Source organism: Pistacia vera, unplaced genomic scaffold, assembly GCF_008641045.1.
Source record: "Pistacia vera cultivar Batoury unplaced genomic scaffold, PisVer_v2 Contig453, whole genome shotgun sequence".
In the NCBI taxonomy this organism is placed as follows: domain Eukaryota; kingdom Viridiplantae; phylum Streptophyta; class Magnoliopsida; order Sapindales; family Anacardiaceae; genus Pistacia; species Pistacia vera.
Genome location: NW_022196283.1, coordinates 51,845 through 68,677, shown reverse-complemented (window position 1 = coordinate 68,677; position 16,833 = coordinate 51,845). Strand labels below are relative to the sequence as shown.

Here is a 16,833-nt window from a genome sequence, read left to right as displayed (position 1 = left end):
TAATTTAAGAATCGGTTTGTGAAAGGGGTATTTTCGTCTTTTAGGAAGAAAGAGTATTTTGGTAATCTCATTGTGCAATTAAATTACTAAGGTTGTTGCATGTATTTAATTTTAATATTAAAATTAGTGAGATTATATTTAAATATGTGTTCGCATATATCTAAATGAATTATTATTAATTAAATGTTAATAAATATATATATATATATATATATATATATATATATATATAGATATATATTATTTGATTTTAATTATAATAATAATTATCTATAAAATTAAAATACCATAAATCAGTGTTTGGTTACAAGGATAGATTAATATGTGAATCTATGGCTATTCCCAATGGGATTAGAGTTTTAATTAAGTGAAACTTAATTAAAACATATGAAGTGAATTATTCATTCATTGAATGAAACAAAACCCTAGCCACCCTCACTCTCCCTCTTACGTTTTCATAGAGTAAATTAGAAAACTTTACTCTTTTGATTTTATTGGATTCTTGAAGCCTTCACTTGTTCTAGCAAAACACTTGTCAGATCTCCGAATTATCTTTGTGTGGAACAAAGTTCAAGCGATTCTACATTGAATCGGAAGTGAGATCAAATCAGAGACGTTTGAAGGAGCTTCCAAACGTACGTAAGTAAATCTGAACCTGTATGGATTTACTGTTATATTGATTTTATACATATTCGATTATAAACATGTAAACATTATAATCTATACCCAAATTTTAGATTAAGCAATTGATCGATTTAGTTTTTAAATCTGATTTTTCCGCTGCGTATATCTAATTAGTTGCTAATAGTGGTATTAGAGCCTTGGGTACTAGATTATAATGTTTAAACGTTGATTGATAACATGTATATTTGTTTGATAACATGTTATTGCATATATTGATTATTTTTAAATATGTAAAATTCTGCAATCTACATGATTTGATTGATAAAATGATAATCAATGTGTTGGTGAATGATTTTTTGGTTGGTTGATATCCTAGTTGTATGCTAATGCATTTGATTCGATTCGTAATCGCGAAAAATTTCAAAATGTGAACTGTATGTTCACATATTTGTAGCTCTCACCGCAATGAAATAAATCTTCGTTGAGGTGAACACGAGATCGTGGCTTCTGGCCATGGCAAAATAACACTTTGTCACGGCGCAATGTGAAAAAGTAGATCTCTCCACGGTGAAATAAAACTTCATCGCAGCAAGATGCATTTCAGAATCCTGGAGCTATCTGGTGGTTGAATCTCACCGCAAAGGAATAAAAACTTCGCTGTGGTGACTGTGTGGTATTTGTTCTTCACTGTGGTGAAGAATTTTCTCCACCACGGCAAGATAGTTGTTAGACTAGTTTGTGTTTTTCGCATAGGGACCAAACTACAGTTTTTCAAAACCTTTAAAGCCAATAAATATTTTGTACATTTAAGGGGGTGTTTGGTTCAGGGAATGTTGGATTACTGGAAAGTAAGATTACCTTGAAGATTACTGTGAATCTTTAGGAAAATGTGTTTGGTTAATTAGTGGGTAAGTTATATTAATGTGTTTGGTTGGGAGGAATAAATTGGTGAGTATGTGATTTAAATTATTGAACTGTCCTCAAATTAAATATTATTATTATATTTTTTTTAATATTGATTATTATTTAGATTATAATAACCCCCTACATTTAAAAACTTAGAAAAAACAACTCCATAATAAAAGTTTAGAAAATCAACAAAGCACCCCCACCAACCTAGCCACTGCCTGCAACCATCGTAGGTCGCCGGCAGCTAGCAACCTAACAGTTCACAGAAGGCATGAAATGGCCTCCGTGCGCCGTATGGTCATTTCCGGCTAGAGATCTGGCCGAAAATGACCAGACATGACAGATATGGCCGTCAATGGCCAGATCAATGGATCTGGCCTTTGATGGCTAGATCGATTGCGGTGACGGCTAGCCACGACGGTGGTTATCGATGGCAGGTGGGTGGGGGTGGTGGCTTGGGTGGGCTACAATTAATTTGTTTTGAATTCAAGGGTAATTTTATCCAAAAAATTAATTAATTGGGGTGAAAGAACATTCATGTAAATAAATTTAAAAATAAGGGCATTATTGTCCTAAAATTTTACTAATAAGGGATAGAACTATAACAAAAAAAAGATTACCCTGGTAATCTTACAATACCTAAGAAAATGGAGGTAATCAGATTACCTCCAATATTACCAACAGTAACTGCTATTGGTATTTGAAGATTACCGGAATCTTATATTACTTAACAACCAAACGTGGTAATCAAGTAATATAAGATGACATAACCCCAGTAATCCCATTTACCCCTAACCAAATGTCCCTTAAGAGGGTAGTTTAATAATTTTGCCCACCCAATTCAAAATTGATTGTTTAGAATGTATGCAATATTCTTGTTTGATAATTGCATGGTGCCCAGTACATGACCCTTAGACCTATTGCTTAATTTTTATTTTGAGCTTATTTGTAATTTTTAAATAAGTAGGACCTGCTTGTCCTGCCTCTCTCTAATATCTCCGTGTATTTCTTTTCTTAGCTCACTCCCCTCGTATGTAACATGAGGTTTCTATTTTATTAATGTAAATTAAAACAGGATTTCACTGTGTAAAATCTTTGTACTGATCGTGATGAAGAAACGAAGGAGCAATGAAGAGGAATACCTTGAAGACCCAAGTTTTATCTTTTAAACCCTAGGTTGACCTACCAATTCCTTTAAGCTCGAGGAAATCGGTTTTAGTGGGCCATGTACCGACACGTTTAATTTTTGCTTAGAATGCATGCTAAGGTTGAATGGTTAATAACATGCTGATCAATGACATTCTAATAAAGATAATAAATTGGTGAGACGTAAAATAAAAACCATCAAGTAAAGGATATTAAGTCAGCAACTAAAACGCCTTCCATCACCATGACTTTAATCAAACCACTATTCATTGGAACCTTGTTCGCCAAAGCGAAGGGTACACTTCTGCCAGTGGGAGGTTAAAGCTCATTGAAGTTTTCCGTAATGGTGATGGGTCGACTTAAATGATATGTTTTGCTTGTTCGCCAAAGCGAAGGTTGATAAGCATATCATAGGCATTGTAGAGAAGTACATTTTTTTTGTGTACGTGACGACATGTAATGTCCATGCTACTGATACTATATAACGCCTAGCATGGAGGTACATGATTTAATTTATGTTTTTATAGCCCTTAGTTAATGTTTGTTAAAGTGATTTTAAGAGAATATGAAGAAAATGCCTTAAACTTGCATTAAGGGTAAATGGTCCTTTCACTCAAAATTAGTTGAAAAAGTGGGGAGTGAAAAGAGATAGAATTTCATAGAGAATGCATTAAAAATGAGGGCATTATGGTAATTGACTAAAGGACATAGATGGAATTTCTAAGAAAGAGTAAGGGCAAAATGAGAAAGTGTGTTTACAAACTAAAGTGTTAAGGGTTTGAAACCCTTATTTTCTTCATTCCACCGCCACACTCCTCCCCCATTTTCTCTCAAATTTTCATTCAATCTAACAAGGATTTTGAGGGCTTTTGAGTGATTTTTCATAGGGTTTTGATTTTAGGCTTCAAGAGGTAAGGATTCTTGCTCTTTATCTATGTTTTATTTGTGTAGTTGAGTTTTTATGAAGTTTATGCTTAGGGTTAAGAGAAGATTTGAATCCAACAAGAGTAGAGAGCTTAGTAGAGACTACTCAAGCATAAGGTAAGTAAATTCCACTCAAAATCCAACTCAAGTTAAAGTTTAAGAAAATCAAGTGAGTAGAGATTTCTTTTAAATATGCATATGTTATGATTATTGAGAAATTGAGATGAGATGGATGATTAGTTATGCTTGTTGTTGGATATACTTGAATATGAGGAGTGTATGTGATGGTTTGATGATGGGTTGAAATTGGAAGAATTGGAGAAACTTTTGGGAGTGTTTTTGCCGTGTAGGTATGGTGATGTTACAAGAGAGTTTTTCTCTCAATTTGGATGGTTTAAGAAACAAATAGAATGATAATTACATTAGGGTTTGTTTATGCACAAGTATTGTTTGATGAAATGCCTAAGAGAAGTATGAGTTGAGTAGAAACCTTAATTTTATGCAACATTGCATATGTGCATTTCATAAGTGCATTTAAGTAAGAAATTTTAAGCATGAGCCATCCATATGCATATAATTGTGTATGTGTAGAAACTTAAGAAAGAATAAAGAATAAAGACTAAAGGATAAAGAATAAAGAAAGAAAGAAAGAATAAAACATTCTAAGAATAAAGAGAAAGAAAGAATAAGCATTAAAGAATTAAAGAAAGAAAAAGTGTTAAAGAAGAGAAAAGAATAGGTTGGTGTGATGGGGAACCGTGAGTGTTAAGAAGAAATTCCCACATACACGTCACTTTACTTGAGTGGCATAAGAAGAAGTAGAATTGTACTACCCGTAAGAGTATATGTGGATGACGGTTGTACTAAGAAGAATTCCTACATGCACGTCATCTTAATTGAGTGGCCTAAGAAGAAAGAAAAAGTTGTACAGCCTGCAAGAATGCATGTGGATGAGGATTGTACTCACTCACACGGTCAAGGTTCCAAATCCATGCATCAATCGAGACCGATCGGCAAAGAATAAGAATAAGAAAGAATGACAAAGAGTAAGAAAAGAAAGAATGAGAAAGAATAAGAATAAGAAAGCATGAGAAGGCTTGAAAAGGCCAAGAAAATAAAAGAAAATAAAAGAATAGAAAGAAAAAGAAAAGAAAAGAAATAGAACAAGAAAATAGAAATAAGAAAGAAAAAGCATTTTGTGCATTATTGCATATGCATTTTATTCATGCATATTGCCATGAATTTCATCATGGTTAGGAAGAATAGAAAGAATAAGAAAGAAAGAACAGAGGGAAGTAGAAAGAAAGAAAAGAACAGTGAGAGTTAGAAACAGAGAAATAAAAGAGAAGGAATTAAGTAAGGAAAGAATCAAAGAAGAAGAAAAGTTAAGGGATTTACTTACTGAAAATTTTTATGCTCACCCCATTGTTTTTCCATGTTTTTGTAGGAAATAGGTAAGCAGCGGTCGGAAGGACATCGACAAGCGGAGAGAATTGGCATTACTGTCCACTGTCGCTAAGTTTTTGTACTTGTTATTTTGATATATGTAAAGAATTATATTTTGTATGTAAAGAAAAAATTTGGGCCCAACTATTTTCATATGCTAATTATGTATGTTTTCATAGTATATGTTATAAAATATACTATTAGAAAGAAGTCATTACATACTGAGAATCACACTTGAGGACAATGGCTTTGGTCATCGTATTATGTGACTGGCTTGTTGGCTTACTTCGCATTTGAGGTTGGTAGTGGGAGCTATCAACGGATTTGGATTAAATTTGTTAGCCTATCTAATCAACCCATTTTGGCTTGTTCGCCAAAACGAAGGTTTGAAATGGGCTAGATGGGATCTCAGTCCACTACGAAGGCCAACGAGCTTTCCCTAGTTAATAATAAGGGCTATTGGCTTGAGGAAAAATAGTGGGAGCATTTTTTTAATAAAAGACCTTATTAAATAATAATAAACATTGTAATAACTTTTACTTTTCTGCATTTCTAGATTCACTAAAATGAGCAATACCAACCTACAATCAATAATCGAAAAGGAAAATAGGCTGGATGGATCCAATTTCTCGAACTAGTATCGAAATCTTCGAATTGTACTGAAGTTTGAAAAGAAATTGGGTATCCTTCACAAGCCTTATATGGCTGAGTTTGATCTTGATGCCACTCAGGAAGTAAATGACACTTACCAAAAGTTCCTTGATGATGTTGATAATGTTCAATGCATTATGCTAGCATCGATGACACCAATATGGACGCTGCTGCCATGATTCTACACCTCAAAGTCATGAGAGGTATAAGGTGTTGAGTGTATTGTTTAGGAGTTGAATGACTGAGGGAGCCCAAGTTGGTCCTCATGTGTTCAAGATGATTGGGTACATACTTTGGGGTTTGGTGTGGATGCAGACTTACAAGTGGATTTAATTGTGCAGTACTACCTGATTCCTTTTCACCATTCATAATGAATTTTAATATGAACATGATGGTGAAATCCCTGTCGAAACTTTTGAACATGCTTAGGGATTGCAGAGCAAGACATGAAAAACTCCAAGATTGTTTTACTGGTTGCTACTAGTAAAGGAAAGGGTAACAGCAAGGGAAAGGCCAAGGCCAATCCCAAGCCCAAGCCCAAAGGATAAGATGCTCTCAAGCCTGAGGGTGGCGTTGGGAAAGGTGGGAAGATAGTCTACTTCTATTACGGCAAGCCTGGCCATTGGAGGAAGCACTACAAGGCTTTCCTCGCAAATAAGAAGAAGTTAGGCGGTTCAACTTCAAGTATGTACATGATTGAGATTAACTTCTTTCCTTCAACATCTTGGGTCATTGACATAGAATGTGGTACTTACATTTGTTCTGATGTGCAGGGACTAAGGTAGAGTAGATTGCTCGCCAAGAGAGAAGTGGACCTATGAGTTGGAAATGGAGCACATGTGGCTGCATTAGCTGTAGAGACTTATTGTTTGAATTTGCCTATGGGCTTATTATTAGAACTCAAAGATTTTTAATTTGTACCTGCTATTTTTAGAAACATTATTTCAGTATTCGCTTTGGATAATATAGGATATCATTTTGAAATTTCTAATGGATTGTTGTCCTTTAATTTGAATGGTATTCTTTTTGGAATAGCAAGGTTATTTAGCGGATTATATGTTCTAGATTTAAACAACAAAGATATTCTCAATGTGGATACAAAGAAAGCTAAACATAGCGATCAAAACCAAACATACCTCTGGCATTGTAGATTGGGTCATGTTAATTATACTCGCATTGCAAAACTTCAAAGGGATGGTGTTTTGGACCCTTTTGACTTTCAGTCATTTGAGGTATGCGAGTCATGCCTTTTAGGCAAGATGACTAAGTCTCTATTCACAGGACAAAGTAAAAGGGCTACTGAACTGTTAGGCATCATCCATAGTGATGTATGCGGTCCACTAACAGTTAAAGCCAAAGATGGATATTCACACTTCATCATATTTACTGATGATTTCAGAAGATATGGTTATGTCTACCTTATAAGATATAAATCTGAAGCCTTTGATAAATTCAAAGAATTAAGGAATGAAGTATATAATATGTTGGGCAAAAGTATTAAAAGCTCTTCGGTCAGATCAAGGAGGTGAATATTTGAGCTCAAGGTTTTCTGAATACCTGAAGGAATGTGGGATAGTATCACAACTCACACCTTCATATACACTCAAACATAATGAAGTGTCTGAAAGGAGAAATAGGACCTTACTTGATATGGTTAGGTCTATGATGAGTTTTAGTGATCTACCTGCATCATTATGGGGTTATGCCCTAGAAGCTGTGACTCACGTATCGAACCGTGTGCTATCAAAGTCTGTAGATAAGACTCCATATGAACTATGGAGTGGGCGAAAGCCCAACTTATCTTATCTAAGGATTTGGGGTTGTGAAGCTTATGTCAAAAAATTGACTTCGAATAAGCTGGGCTCAAAATCCTACAAATGTATATTTGTGAGGTATCCTAAGGAGACCAAAGGATACTATTTCTATCATCTAGAAGAGTGCAAAATTTTTGTTGCTCATGCAGGTGTCCTCTTAGAAAATGAATTTTTTTCTGAGAAATACTAGTGAGAGAAAAGTAAAACTCGATGAAGTTCTAGAACCACAAGATACATTAGACGAAGGATGGGAGGATGTGCCACAAGAAGTGGTTGAACATCGTAAGGAGGTTACTCCACACTCTGTTGATCAAAGTGAACCACCTCAAGTAGTATAGGAGCTACGTAGGTCTGGAAGAGTATGCCATGAGCCCGAGAGATATGTTTTTCTGATGACTCAACATGGTGACGTACTGGTCTACCAAGACAATAAACTCAAAACCTATGAAGATGCTATATCAAATCCAGATTCCATTAAATAACTTAAAGCCATGAAATCTGAGATGGACTCCATGTACCAGAACCAAGTATGGTTTTTGGTGGATCCACCTGAAGGGGTAAAACCCATAGGGTGTAAATGGGTCTTCAAGAAGAAGACTGACACGAATGGCAAGGTGCATACCTATAAGGTACGACAGTTGCCAAAGGTTTCAAACAAATTTATGGTATTGACTATGAAGAAACCTTTTCACTGGTTGCCATGATTAAATCCATCCAGATTATGCTTGCGATTGATGCATATCATGACTATGAGATTTGGCAAATGGATGTCAAAATAGCTTTCCTGAACGGAAACCTTGAAGAGGATGTGTATATGACACAACTCGATGGTTTTGTTCTTGATGGACAAGCTGATAAGATATGCATGTTATAGAGGTCCATTTATGGACTCAAGCAAGCTTCAAGGAGCTAGAACATTCGTTTTGATGAGGTCGTAAAAGAATTCGGTTTTATCAAGAACGAAGATGAGTCCTGTGTTTACAAGAAAGTAAGTGGGAGTGCAGTGGCATTCTTCTTGTTGTATGTCGATGACATACTTCTGATTAGGATGATATACCGAACTTGCAGCTGGTAAAGACTTGATTATCCAAGTGCTTATCCATGAAGGACTTTGGAAAAACAGCCTACATCCTCTGAATAAAGATCTACCGAGATAAATCACGTAGGTTGCTTGGCCTAAGTCAAAGTACATACATAAACAAGGTATTGAAGAGATTCAGTATGGAAGAATCTAAGAAGGGATTTCTTCCGATGTCACATGGTGTCTATCTCTCTAAAGATATGTGTCCTAAAACACACGATGAGAGAGAAAGAATGAAAAGGATCCCATATGCGTCAGTAATTGGATCTATCATGTGTGCCATGTTATGTACTCAGGTTGATGTCTCATGTGCATTAAGCACTTGTAGTAGATATCAATCGAATCCAGGTGGCGTCACTGGATAGTGTTCAAAAACATTCTTAAGTACCTGAAAAGAAAAAAGGATATGTTCTTGGTTTATGGAAGGGAAGATGAGCTCATTGTAAGAGGATACAATGATGCTAATTTTTAAACGGATAAAGATGATTATTGCTCGTAATCTGGGTTTGTATTTTGTCTCAATGGGATTACAATGAGCTGGAAGAGCTCCAAGCAAAGCACTATAGCAGACTCTACAATAGAGGCTGAGTATATTGCATTATCTGATATGGCCAAGGAGGTAGTTTGGATTAAGAAGTTTGTCAACGAACTTGGTGAGGTCTCCATGATTGTTGATCCAATAGACGTCGATTGTGACAACAATAGAGCAATAGTTCAAGCAAAGGAACGACGATCTCACCAAAAGTCCAGACACATACTTAGATGATTTCATCTCATCAGAGAAATGGTTGAGAGAAAAGATGTTCAGATTAGTAAAGTGCATACTGATGACAATCTCATTGATCCACTGTCGCAACAGAAGCATGAAAAACACTTAAGGTCATTCGGTATTAAATACATAAATGATTGGCTGTAGTGCAAGTGGGAGATTGTTAGACAGGTGCCCTAGAGCCAATCAATTATTGTAAATTTGACTCTTTGTAATAATGTTTATTTATCAATAAAAAGGCATATTCATCTATATCATGTATATCATAATTGTGTGTATAGATATATGTCTTTAGGATGGTAGAACCATGACAAGGGTATCAAATGTTTCAAATCTTGATAGTGAGAACCCTATGATCACATATGGTAACCATTCTAGAAATGTCTATAGCCTTAGTATTATTCTAACTATGGACACAAATAATACAGTAAGGCTATTATAGTGTTGAATGACCCTATCGAAAGACAGTGACTTGTCTCACTAGTCAAGATTGTTTACCGACAACCTGGTGCAACACATGGGTGCTTGTTGGAGGCAAGTTCACTGGACAGACCCACAAGAGGATTCCATATAGATGGTAACCCCAGTGTTTATGGAATAAATCCTCTAACAAATGGTGGTGCATGTGATCCTTGGACTTGAGATCACCGAAGCGTCTTGTGCACCGATTGGTGTAGTTTGAAACTAGCCCAAGTTAGTTCTATTCAGAGCTATCAATACAATAGTGATTGGCTACATCGAGGAGACTATATCAAGACTATGGTAGATCTACAACTGATTCATCACTCCCGGGTACGGGAGAAGTTATCTCACTGCATAATTCAGTAAATGGAAATGACACCAAATCTGTGGCCACAGTGGGATTGAGTTGTTGCTTAATCCAATTTACTAATCTGATCATTAGTCCAGTAACTAAATACGAAGATATCAAGGATAACTGAGGTTGACACTATTTATGTACCTCGGCCTCGATGAGATAACGTATGATGAAAGAATTTGATTGCACAGTAACCATATTGTTGATAGAATGCCTTGCTAAGGGTCAATCTTGGTTTGTGTATAGTGAAACGATTAATTGGTGTTAATCGTGATACTATCCACTGCGATATGATAAGGAGTCTATGAGTCATACACTTAGAAGATAATTTACGAATCAATTTTTTAAAGGGGTGTTTTCGTCTTTTAGGATAAAAGGGTATTTTGGTAATCTCACAGTGCAATTAAATTTGTTGAGGTTGTTGTCTGTATTTTATTCTAATATTAAGATTAAAATTAGTGAGATTATATATAAATATGTGTTCGCATATATTTCAATGAATTATTATTAATTAAATGTTAATATATATATATATATATTAATTGATTTTAATTATAATAACAATTATATATAAAATTAAAATACCATAAAAGGGTGTTTGGTTACAAGGATGGATTAATATGTGAATCCATGGCTATTCCCAATGGGATTAGGGTTTTGATTAAGTGACACTATATAAGTGAAACTTAATTAAAACAAATGAAGTGAATACTCATTGAATAAAAAAAAAAAACTAGCCACCCTCACTCTCCCTCTCACGTTTTCATAGAGTAAATCAAAAGAATTTTTATTCTTTTGATTTTACTTGATTCTTGAAGCCTTCACTTGTTTTAGCAAAACACTTGTCGGTTCTCCAGATTATCTTCGCGTGGATCAACGTCGTGTGATTTTACATTGAATCGGAAGCAAGATCAAATCAGAGACGTTTGAAGGAGCCTCCAAACATATGTAAGTAAATCTGAACCTGTATGGATTTACTGTTATATTGATTTTATACAGATTTGATTATAAACATGTAAACATTATAATCTATACCCAGATTTTTGATTAAGCAATTGATCGGTTTAGTTTTTAAATCTGATTTTTCCACTACGTATATCCTATTAGTTGCTAACATATAGGAGGATCGTCGATCAAAGCTATTGACGTTAATAGGAGTGTTGCCTTGCACATTAAGCTTTCATAGTATTAATTGTTTTTTTTTAATCAATAATCGGCAATTGTTGCAACATTCAACCTCTTCCTAAATGTATCATGGCTTTCTACAAATGATTTCAAATTATTTTATCTAATCATTATGATGAGAATTCAAATTTGAAGGTTAAAGTATTTAGTCCATCTTTAATGGAGATTTGCATTTATTTTATTGGTAAAATTTTGTTTTAAATATCTTTACCTTGGGTTAGAATAGTTCACATGCAATTATATAATATTGTTTGCCGAAAAAGGAGAACTGTCCACACCTATGCAATTATAATTAGCAACTTGTAAGTTCCATGTATATATGAGACATATTAGAAGCCCTATACTATTCTTACATGTACATTAAAATTCTTCATGGTTTCATCATTGTGCATCTCAGTGTCTCTTAGTCGTAGTTAGCAAACAGCAGAGACCATAAAGGATTACATAAAAAACGTAAAAAAAAAAAAAAAAAAAAAAAAAAAAGGAAAGAAAAGGAAAAGCAATAATAAACAAAGAACATTATTTAAGAGTTAAGAAATGATGTTTTGCTGACTTCATATATATTCCATCCTATACATTAAATAAAGAGTTCGCAACTAGTGTATTGAATTCTACGAGGGATAAGGCCTAAAAGAACCTCCAGAAACTTAACTTATTTGTTGCTTTTAATTTCGACATTGTACCAAAAGCATGTCATTGCCATTCGTTTACTCATTCCAAGCTGTGTAATGAACTTGTTTGAAATTGAGAACAAAACATAGCGGCAATGTTTCACGGATTCAAATAAAAATGAGATTCATAATAAATTCTTAAGTCGTTATAAAAAAAATATAAATAATGCGAGAATAAACATCCAAAAGAAAATAGACAAATACGACTCCATCTCTATGATAGAAATAAGACTATACTCTATTCAAACAGGGGTGACCATAGAACAATAAATATGCCATGTGTACACGAAAAAAAATATTAAAAACAAAAAAAAAAAAACGAACGAACGAAGGAAAGTTTTACGTGACAAACATAGATCTATATTTGAATTGTAAGAAATTTTAATCACTAGTATAAATATTGAAGCCAAAGTTCTACAGTATCAAGGTTCGCAATAATAATACTTGTGTTAGTGATATAGGATATGCCTATACCTCTCTAAGAAGCACAATAAAATATCCCTATCATATTATTACACGCCAAATTACACATTGTGATAATTTAGTTCATGAAATGAGCCTAAAAATATATCATTTTGTATATTTATTCTTGACCTAAAAGGAAAATATATGTATAAACACAATTTAAATATATAATAAATTATTTATGATTTGATAATTATTTTTTAACAATATAATAGAAAGTGAAACATATTTTTTAGAGGGTTAAACTTCAAGTTGTATTATAAACATGAACGGAATAAGGATTCTTGGTTTTGTGAAGGATCTATACTTTTTTTCCATACTTTTTAAGAAATGGGCACATTTAGGTTGCACATATCAAAAATTTTGTGGAAACAATGCAATCGAAAAGGAATGAGGGTACCCATTCACATTGCCTCATCAAATCCGTGAAGCAAAGAAACCCTAAGAGCAACATGAGATTGATTTAGAAAGGTTTGGGAAGCTAGCTAGCATGTGTAACGAGCAAGAAACCGAGCTTGACTAGTAACTTTCAAGGTTCATAATAAAATGCGGACGTAGTTTTGGAGAGGATAAGGTTCATGCCTTGTGGTTTTAGGTTCCAAATCTATTTTGATTCGACGTAAAATTGACCTCATCGGTAAACTGAAATAAATAGAAAATTACAATTAAGCGTAGGCAGCAACGTTTAGTTTACTAATAATTAATTATGTTCTTAGTAACAGGTATATATGAATATATCTTATTTAATGAAAGTTCTATATTTAATATTGCTAGTTTTACGTTTTGCTGCATGCCTTACGTCTTGTGTTACAAATGAATACGTCAACCATTTTCCCCTTAATTTCTAATGATCATCGAAATCCAAATAGATTCTCTCGATATATATGGTGTCATGTACAATTTGTTTCTAACCATCGCTATTCTTGGTCATGTTGCCCTTGAAAACTTGGAAGCCTAATTCAACTTAACGGTCGTAGTTTTGAACAACAAAGTATCTTGTGAGCTTTCTACCTTTTTGTAGCAAAGGTTCCAAATTCCTTAAGTACCCCTGCTTTATGTCCTAATACTAAGCATTATTTATCAACTTTCAGGAGAAAAGTACTTTAGAAATGGTTTTGAAAAAAAAAAAAATTACATTAAAAATTTCTATATAGTTTAAATCAATTAAAACGGTTTATCCAAGACAATAATATTACTCTTTAAAAAAATCTAAAGAACTTCATAAGAACCGTGGATATGAGAAAGGCATTTGTGACATTTAACCTCTCACAAAGGGTGTTCGTTTAAGTAAGAAAAAAGATTACACAAACAAACTTCAAACAAATATAACAAACAACTTCAGGTACACAGTTACCCGGTTTATAAGTACGTTAATAGTCTTTCGTTCTACATATCATAAACAAAAAGAAAAAAGAAAAATGCAATCAAGAATGGCTGAAGAGATGAAACAATTTGCCATTCTTGCAACCTTGTTAACAACAGTTCTAACCTTATCCCAATTGTGGTTTGTGAACAAGAGATCATACCTGCCGATTCATCTAAACTTGACGCATGGATTGGCCAAAATGTCAAACAATTCATAGAAACAAAAAGTTTGGATGACAAAGAAGGCTCTGTTTTGGACGATGTTTTGGTCACCGCGGAGGCTGGTCTCAAAGTGATAACTGTCGTGAAAGATGGTAGTGGAGATTTTAAGACGGTGACTGATGCAGTGAAAAGCATTCCACTGGGGAACACAAAGAGGACGGTAATTAAGATTCAAGGAGGTGAGTATCGAGAAAATATCACCATTGATAAGTCCAAGATGTTTATAACCTCTTTAGGGGATCCAAAAAGCAGGCCAAAGATTATGTTCAACGGAACAACAGCTAAATATGGCACGGTGGATAGTGCTACGGTGGCTGTGGAGAGCGTCTACTTCGTGGCTGTTAACATTGAATTTGTCGTACGTCTTTTTATTTTAGATACTGTGTTTTATTTATACTATTTTTACTCTGCCACCCTCCTTCCTTTATTGCTGATAACAGTAATAGGTAACCATAAATTATTTGTCATAGCACGTTTAACCAATATTTTCTAATATGATCCAATATATAAATTATTTGAACATTTTATCATGTTTATAACTACTAAGTAACTCGTTGGATGCGACAAACTACATTTAAGCATGGAATTTGTAAGAGCATGATTTTTAGTCTTTATCCTTCTAGTGTAATGACTTAATATTCGTGTTTGTTACTTTTTACTTTTTCATAATTCAGCTCCAATGCCGGATGCAAAAAAAGATGATCAACAAGCAGTGGCCTTGAGAATATCAGGAGATAAGGCAGCATTCCATAATTGCAAGTTTATTGGTTATCAAGACACCTTGTGTGATTTTGTTGGTAGACATTTGTTTAGAGACTGTTACGTCGAAGGCACCGTTGATTTCATCTTTGGAGATGGCCAATCCCTATACTTGGTACTTTGGAGACTCTTACGGTTTTATAAATCATTATAACCTTATAACCTTTATACATTCTAAAATGCGATTAAGAAACATTGGTATTAAAATAAGGAGGTTAAAAAAAAATAAAAATAAAAGAAGCTAATGCATTTAACCTTAGTTAATATAATAAATAACACATATATATTTCACAGTTTACATCCATACAATAAGAAGATGGTTACAATAATGGGTACAAAAGACAATGCTAGATTGACGTGTCGACAAGCATTGAAGCTAACCATTAGATTGTTTATGTAGAACACGACTATAAAATCAGTGGCAAAGGGTTTATCAGTAATAACAGCACATGGCAGAGAAGAAGTGAGTGGCAAAAGTGGATTTGCATTGTCCATTGCAACATAATCGACAGTGGTGACACATACCTTGGATGTGCGTGGAAGAATAGCCCTAGGGTGATATTTGCTTACACATACATGGGTGAACACATCAACGATCAAGGATGGCTTAATGGCATGTACGGAGAATCTAATAACAGTCAAAAGTATGGTTGTAATCATCGTTTACTTTATTTAAATGATGATTATTTTAATTATTAACAAACCTCATTACAAATGGTGTATTTTTTTTTTTTTTAAATTTCAATTTTGCAGAAAGTATATTATGGAGAGTACAAGTGTATGGGACCAGGGGCTGATTCTACTGGTTGAGCCAAATTTGTCACGATATTATTAGATGCTGAAGCTGAGCCCTTTTTGAGCATGACTTACCTCGATGGAAACAAGTGGGTTCTCCCACCTCCCAAGGTGTGAACTTATTCACTAATAAATTCGTCCAACAACGAGGCTCCATTGAAGGAAAGTTCAACTACATACAACAAAGGATGCGGATATCAAATATTTATAGAGTTTTATTTTCGATGAAAATTTCTTGATAACTTTTTGTTTTTAATTCTGTTCCAATTTTGTTACCTTCTCGAGAAGGGATTTTATAAAAAATATAGTGTTAGATAAGTGCCCTAAAACCAATCAATTATTATAAAATTAACTCTTTGGAATAATGTTTATTTATCAATAAAAAGACATATTCATCTATATGGTGTAAATCATAATTGTGTGTATTGATATATGTCCTTATGATGGTAGAACCATGACGAAGGTATCAAGTGTTTCAAATCTTGATAGTGAGAACCCTTTGATCACATGTGATGAACATTCTAGAAATGTCTGTAGCCCCAGTATTATTCTGACCAAGGACACAGATAATACGGTAAGGCTATCATAGTGTTGAACGACTCTGTCGAAAGACAGTGACTGGTCTTACTTTTCAAGGTTGTTTGTCGACAACCTAATGCAATGCATGGGTGCCTACTGGAGGCAAGTTCATTGGACAGACCCACCAGAGGATTCCATATGGATGGTAACCCCAGTATCTATGAAATAAATCCTCTAACGAATGGTGGTGCATGTGATCCTTAGACTTGAGATCATCGAAGCGCCTTGTGCACCGATTGGTGTAGTTTGACACTAGCCCAACATAGTTCTATTCAAAATTATCAATATGGTAATGATTGGCTACATCGAGCAGTGCATTAAGACTATGATGGATCGACAAAGGATTTATCATTCCCGTGTACGAGAGAAGTTATCTCACTGCACAATTTAGTAAATGACAATGACACCAAATCTGTGACTATAGTGGGATTGAGTTGTTGCTCAATCCAATTTATAATCCAATCATTGGTCCAGTAATTGAATACAAAGATATCGAGGAAAATTGAGGTTGACACTATTCTATACCTTAGCCTCGATAAGATAATGTATGATGAAAAGATTTGATTGCACGGTAACCATATCGTTGATAGGTAGCTATTTCGCTGAATCTG

The 16,833-nt window shown here is 34.3% G+C and overlaps 1 pseudogene; it reads left to right on the top strand.

Moving 5' to 3' along the window:
- The first annotated feature begins 1,963 nt into the window (after positions 1–1,963).
- Positions 1,964–15,760, top strand: LOC116144716 (annotated as a pseudogene).
- Positions 15,761–16,833: the final 1,073 nt, after the last annotated feature.